Below are 7,403 nucleotides of genomic sequence, written 5' to 3' on the forward strand. Positions count from 1 at the left end.
ATCGGATTTTTTCCCGGAGTTCTGAAAAAAATTAAGCCCCCAAAGGTCACACCTCGAAAACTTCGTAAGTCCCAAAAAGTTTTTTTTTTCAAAAATCGGCAGTTCTCGCCGGAGTTCTGCAAAAGTTACAGCCCTCCAAAGGGTCACACCTCGAAAATTTCATAAGTCCCAGAAGTATTTTTTTTTTTAAATCGGCAGTTCTCGCCGGAGTTCTGCAAAAGTTACAGCCCTCCAAAGGGTCACACCTCGAAAATTTCATAAGTCCCAAAAAGTATTTTTTTTTTTCAAAAATCGGCAGTTTTCGCCGGAGTTCTGCAAAAGTTACAGCCCTCCAAAGGGTCACACCTCGAAAATTTCATAAGTCCCAAAAAGTATTTTTTTTTTTTTTTTTTCAAAAATCGGCAGTTCTCGCCGGAGTTCTGCAAAAGTTACAGCCCTCCAAAAGGTCACACCTCGAAAATTTCATAAGTCCCAAAAAGTATTTTTTTTTTTTTCAAAAATCGGCAGTTCTCGCCGGAGTTCTGCAAAAGTTACAGCCCTCCAAAGGGTCACACCTCGAAAATTTCATAAGTCCCAAAAAGTATTTTTTTTTTTTTTCAAAATCGGCAGTTCTCGCCGGAGTTCTGCAAAAGTTACAGCCCTCCAAAGGGTCACACCTCGAAAATTTCATAAGTCCCAAAAGATATTTTTTTTTTCAAAAATCGGCAGTTCTCGCCGGAGTTCTGCAAAAGTTACAGCCCTCCAAAGGGTCACACCTCGAAAATTTCATAAGTCCCAAAAAGTATTTTTTTTTTTGAAAATCGGCAGTTCTCGCCGGAGTTCTGCAAAAGTTACAGCCCTCCAAAGGGTCACACCTCGAAAATTTCATAAGTCCCAAAAAGTATTTTTTTTTTTTTTCAAAAATCGGCAGTTCTCGCCGGAGTTCTGCAAAAGTTACAGCCCTCCAAAGGGTCACACCTCGAAAATTTCATAAGTCCCAAAAAGTATTTTTTTTTTTTCAAAAATCGGCAGTTCTCGCCGGAGTTCTGCAAAAGTTACAGCCCTCCAAAGGGTCACACCTCGAAAATTTCATAAGTCCCAAAAAGTATTTTTTTTTTTAAATCGGCAGTTCTCGCCGGAGTTCTGCAAAAGTTACAGCCCTCCAAAGGGTCACACCTCGAAAATTTCATAAGTCCCAAAAAGTATTTTTTTTTTTTCAAAAATCGGCAGTTCTCGCCGGAGTTCTGCAAAAGTTACAGCCCTCCAAAGGGTCACACCTCGAAAATTTCATAAGTCCCAAAAAGTATTTTTTTTTTTAAATCGGCAGTTCTCGCCGGAGTTCTGCAAAAGTTACAGCCCTCCAAAGGGTCACACCTCGAAAATTTCATAAGTCCCAAAAAGTATTTTTTTTTTTTTTAAATCGGCAGTTCTCGCCGGAGTTCTGCAAAAGTTACAGCCCTCCAAAGGGTCACACCTCGAAAATTTCATAAGTCCCAAAAAGTATTTTTTTTTTTAAAAATCGGCAGTTCTCGCCGGAGTTCTGCAAAAGTTACAGCCCTCCAAAGGGTCACACCTCGAAAATTTCATAAGTCCCAAAAAGTATTTTTTTTTTTTAAAAATCGGCAGTTCTCGCCGGAGTTCTGCAAAAGTTACAGCCCTCCAAAGGGTCACACCTCGAAAATTTCATAAGTCCCAAAAAGTATTTTTTTTTTTTGAAAATCGGCAGTTCTCGCCGGAGTTCTGCAAAAGTTACAGCCCTCCAAAGGGTCACACCTCGAAAATTTCATAAGTCCCAAAAAGTATTTTTTTTTTTTTTTTCAAAAATCGGCAGTTCTCGCCGGAGTTCTGCAAAAGTTACAGCCCTCCAAAGGGTCACACCTCGAAAATTTCATAAGTCCCAAAAAGTATTTTTTTTTTTCAAAAATCGGCAGTTCTCGCCGGAGTTCTGCAAAAGTTACAGCCCTCCAAAGGGTCACACCTCGAAAATTTCATAAGTCCAAAAAGTATTTTTTTTTTTTTTTCAAAAATCGGCAGTTCTCGCCGGAGTTCTGCAAAAGTTACAGCCCTCCAAAGGGTCACACCTCGAAAATTTCATAAGTCCCAAAAAGTATTTTTTTTTTTTTTCAAAAATCGGCAGTTCTCGCCGGAGTTCTGCAAAAGTTACAGCCCTCCAAAGGGTCACACCTCGAAAATTTCATAAGTCCCAAAAAGTATTTTTTTTTTTTCAAAAATCGGCAGTTCTCGCCGGAGTTCTGCAAAAGTTACAGCCCTCCAAAGGGTCACACCTCGAAAATTTCATAAGTCCCAAAAAGTATTTTTTTTTTTTTTTCAAAAATCGGCAGTTCTCGCCGGAGTTCTGCAAAAGTTACAGCCCTCCAAATGGTCACACCTCGAAAATTTCATAAGTCCCAAAAAGTATTTTTTTTTTTTAATCGGCAGTTCTCGCCGGAGTTCTGCAAAAGTTACAGCCCTCCAAATGGTCACACCTCGAAAATTTCATAAGTCCCAAAAAGTATTTTTTTTTTTTTGAAAATCGGCAGTTCTCGCCGGAGTTCTGCAAAAGTTACAGCCCTCCAAAGGGTCACACCTCGAAAATTTCATAAGTCCCAAAAAGTATTTTTTTTTTTTAAAAATTTGCCGGTTTTCGCGGGAGTTTTGAAAAATTAAAACCCCCCCAAGGGTTACACCTCCAAAATTTTAATAATTCCCAAAAGTTTTTTGTTTTTTTTTTTTTTTTTTTTTTGTTTTCAAATTCGGCAGTTTCTCGCCGGAGAGTTCTGCAAAAGTTACAGACCTTCAAAGGTCACACCTCGAAAATTTCATTAAGTCCTAAAAGTATTTTTTGTTTTCAACAATCGGCAGGTCTCGCCGGAGTTTCTGCAAAGTTACAGGACCTCCAAAGGCAACACCTCGCAATTCTATAATGTCCCAAAAACGTTTGTTTTTGTTTTTTTTTTTCAACAATCTTCAGGTTCTCGCCGGCAGTTTCTGCCAAAAGTTACAGTTCCCTCCAAAGGGTGCACCCTCGCAAATTTCATAAGTCCAAAAAGTATTTTTTTTTTTTTAATTCGGCAGTTCTCGCCGGAGTTCTGCAAAAGTTGCAGCCCTCCAAAGGGTCACACCTCGAAAATTTCATAAGTCCCAAAAAGTATTTTTTTTTTTTTTTTTCAAAAATTGGCAGTTCTCGCCGGAGTTCTGCAAAAGTTACAGCCCTCCAAAGGGTCACACCTCGAAAATTTCATAAGACCCAAAAATTTTTTTTTTTCAAAATCGGCAGTTCTCGCCGGAGTTCTGCAAAAGTTACCAGCCTCCAAAGGGTCACACCTCGAAAATTTCATAAAACCCAAAAAATATTTTTTTTTTTTTTTTAAAAATCGGCCGTTTTCCCCGGGGTTCTGCAAAAGTTACAGACCCCCAAAAGGTCCCACCTCGAAAATTTCCTAAATACCCAAAAGGAATTTTTTTTTTTTCAAAATCGGCAGTTCTCGCGCCGGAGTCGCAAAAGTTACAAGCCCTCCAAAAGGTCACACCTCGAAAATTTCATAAGTCCCAAAAGTATTTTTTTTTTCCAAAATCGGCAGTTCTCGCCGGGAGTTCTGCAAAAGTTACAGCCCTCCAAAGGGTCACACCTCGAAAAATTTCATAAGTCCCCAAAAGTATTTTTTTTCTTTTTTTTTTCAAAATCGGCAGTTCTCGCCGGAGTTCTGCAAAAGTACAGCCCCCTCCAAAAGGTCACACCTCGAAAATTTCATAAGTCCCAAAAAGTATTTTTTTTTTCAAAAATCGGCAGTTCTCGCCGGAGTTCTGCAAAAGTTACAGCCCTCCAAAGGGTCACACCTCGAAAATTTCATAAGTCCCAAAAAGTATTTTTTTTTTTTTTTTTTTTAAATCGGTAGTTTTCGCCGGAGTTCTGCAAAAGTTACAGCCCTCCAAAGGGTCACACCTCGAAAATTTTATAAGTCCCAAAAAGTATTTTTTTTTTTTTTTCAAAAATCGGCAGTTCTCGCCGGAGTTCTGCAAAAGTTACAGCCCTCCAAAGGGTCACACCTCGAAAATTTCATAAGTCCCAAAAAGTATTTTTTTTTCAAAAATCGGCAGTTTTCGCCGGAGTTCTGCAAAAGTTACAGCCCTCCAAAAGGTCACACCTCGAAAATTTCATAAGTCCCAAAAAGTTTTTTTTTTTTTATAAAAATCGGCAGTTCTCGCCGGCGTTCTGCAAAAGTTACAGCCCTCCAAAAAGTCACACCTCGAAAAGTTCATAAGTCCCAAAAAGTATTTTTATTTATTTTTTTTTTTTCAAAAATCGGCAGTTCTCGCCGGAGTTCTGCAAAAGTTACAGCCCTCCAAAAGGTCACACCTCGAAAATTTCATAATTCCCAAAAAGTATTTTTTTTTTCAAAAATCGGCAGTTCTCGCCGGAGTTCTGCAAAAGTTACAGCCCTCCAAAGGGTCACACCTCGAAAATTTCATAAGTCCCAAAAAGTATTTTTTTTTTTTCAAAAATCGGCAGTTCTCGCCGGAGTTCTGCAAAAGTTACAGCCCTCCAAAGGGTCACACCTCGAAAATTTCATAAGTCCCAAAAAGTATTTTTTTCTTTTTTTTTTCAAAAATCGGCAGTTCTCGCCGGAGTTCTGCAAAAGTTACAGCCCTTCAAAGGGTCACACCTCGAAAATAAATTGTGATAAATGGTATAAACAAGCCGACCTTTTAATTTTTTCGGAAACACAAACAATAGCAAAAGATAATTTTACATTGGAAGGATTTAATGTTATTTTCCGTTCAGATAATTATGATAATCGATCAACAAGAGGAATAATATGTTTTATAAGAAAAGAAATAAACGGAAATGTTAATGGACATATTCAAAAAGATGAAACAATAAATGGACAACATCGACATATTGACTTAATACTGCTAACTGTAAATGAAATACAAATCATTACATGTTATAAATCACCATCAGTAACTAAAACAGTATTTACCTATGAATTAAATAATATTTTGAGCAAATCATTAGATAATAAAAAGATTATAATAGGTGACTTTAACTACGATTCGTATAATGAGGGAGGATTTTTGGAAAACCATTTAAAAAAATTAAATTTTAAACGTGCGCTTTCAACGCATGTTTCAACCACAAATTTTAATACGCAAATCGATGTAATATTTATATCTGACCAAATATTTAATTACACTGCTGGAGTATACGAAACATTTTTTTTCTGACCATAAACCAATTTTTATTGGATTAAACGAACAAAGTAAGATATCAATAACAAGTGTAAATACTTTATTTAAAGAAAATTTTATTTCTAATAAGAATAATAAATATAATTCTGAAAAAATGTTAATTAACATTAAGTCTCCAGAGAATAGTGAAAAAAATACGAATGTAGCAAACAAAATTAAAAATAATGATTTTAACATAGATAATCTTATTTATCCACTGCCACAAACAATTGAAGAGAACGTGTTAAAAGAAAATTCGTGGTTAGATGATCGACCTTTAAATGAAATTATGATGATAATAGAAAGATATACTACATTTTCTCGTGTTGATGTTCTTTTTATAATGAATTTAAATTGGATTGAACCAATCTTTACTTCCGATGTTCAAATTGTTGGAGGTCAACATTGTGGTAACCACTGGCACTGTATTTACTATGATGGTTTAATGCTTCATATATATGATAGTTTGTATTTTGATACTCATTCTTATTACAATCTGACATTATTTGAACAAAAATACATTGAAAAACGATACCCTAATCTGGAACAAAATAATATAATATTTGAAAGAGTAACCAAGCAGCCAGATCTTGCATCATGTGGAATATTTGCAGCAGCATTTGCAGTATCAATAGCATTAGGAGAAAATCCTTCAAATAAAAAATATTCAACAAATATGTCAAAAATGCGTAGACATTGTCTGAGAATCATAAAAGAAAAAATATTATTACCCTTCCCGGAAGAATAAAAAAAACAAGAATTACATAATGAAAATATTTATATTGCATATTTACACTGTAAATACCATTGAAATTAACAATTAAAAAAAAAAAGCTACAATAATGTCTACAGAATAGAAAATAAAAAAGCAAAAAAACAGGCAATTACATAAACATTTAATAATATCGGAATTATATTACACCTAAAACAAAAAAAAGTTACCAATCCGTAATTTCAAATATATAATTAAAGCAAAGAGACAAACAATAATTTAAAAAAAAAATAAATATCTAGATCTACATAAAAATAATTAAAGACATTGAAATAAGATTAAAATTATAATAAATAAATTAAAAAGAAAAAATAAAAAAAAATTGTCGCACAAAGAAATTAATAAAGTTGAAATGCATTCTACGCATAGCGAAGTAGTATTGTGAAAATGCATTCTGCGTGAAGCGCAGTGTGATTACTATTAAAATGCATTATGCAATATACGAAAATCAATATATATATATATATATATATATATATATATATAATATGAGAAGTAGTATAATAGGGCTTAAGGCGAAGGTCTACTATAAAAAAAAACCTAACGCGCCAATAGGTGGAACCTCAAGGGTGGTGTGGAAGTCCACCATTTTAATATCCTAATTTAAAAAAAAGTAATTTTATATTACAGATACAGAATGTAAAGGTGATTGATTTAAATGATAATTGGAGTAAAGAGACTTACATTTTTTATACACGCATCTACTTCTACAATTTTTTAGATACCGGATTGAAATTTTGCACACAAATAGAGTATCATAGAAAGTATGTCCTCCTTCAATTTTATTGAAATCGGTCGACCAGTATAGATTTTATGCAAATTTTCAATTTTTTTAAATGTGTTTTACACTGCAGATTTCTCAATATTCAACCCCTATTTCATATATAATTTATTAAAATTGATTGATTAGATCTCGTGTTACACACATTTGAAATTTCTGAGAATTCGTACATATATAGAAGCTTTATAATAAAACTGGATCTGATCAACCAAATTTTAATGAATTATAAATATTTATAGGAAATAAAAAAAGTGTGCAAGTAGAAACTTGCACATTGCTTCCTCATAGTTATTAAGTGTGCAAGTTGAAACTTGCACATTGCTTCCTCATAGTTATTAAGTGTGCAAGTTGAAACTTGGACATTGCTTCCTTAGAGTTATTAAGTGTGCAAGTTGAAACTTGGACATTGCTTCCTTAGAGTTATTAAGTGTGCAAGTTGAAACTTGGACATTGTTTCCTTAGAGTTATTAAGTGTGCAAGTTGAAACTTGGACATTGCTTTAAGTGTGCAAGTTGAAACTTGGACATTGCTTCCTTAGAGTTATTAAGTGTGCAAGTTGAAACTTGGACATTGCTTCCTTAGAGTTATTAAGTGTGCAAGTTGAAACTTGCACATTGCTTTCTTAGAGTTCTTAAGTGTGCG

General features: G+C 34.5%; 1 long non-coding RNA gene across 1 annotated transcript; it reads left to right on the plus strand.

Moving 5' to 3' along the window:
* Positions 1-3,029: 3,029 nt before the first annotated feature.
* LOC143899245 (uncharacterized) lies at positions 3,030-3,962 on the plus strand. The gene is made up of 2 exons (XR_013257437.1): positions 3,030-3,200; positions 3,711-3,962. It is a non-coding gene; the product is annotated as an uncharacterized LOC143899245 (long non-coding RNA).
* The last annotated feature ends 3,441 nt before the right edge of the window (positions 3,963-7,403 follow it).

The sequence above is a fragment of the Temnothorax americanus genome, unplaced genomic scaffold (assembly GCF_048541705.1).
Source record: "Temnothorax americanus isolate GAGA-0224 unplaced genomic scaffold, ASM4854170v1 Scaffold26, whole genome shotgun sequence".
Lineage (NCBI taxonomy): Eukaryota > Metazoa > Arthropoda > Insecta > Hymenoptera > Formicidae > Temnothorax > Temnothorax americanus.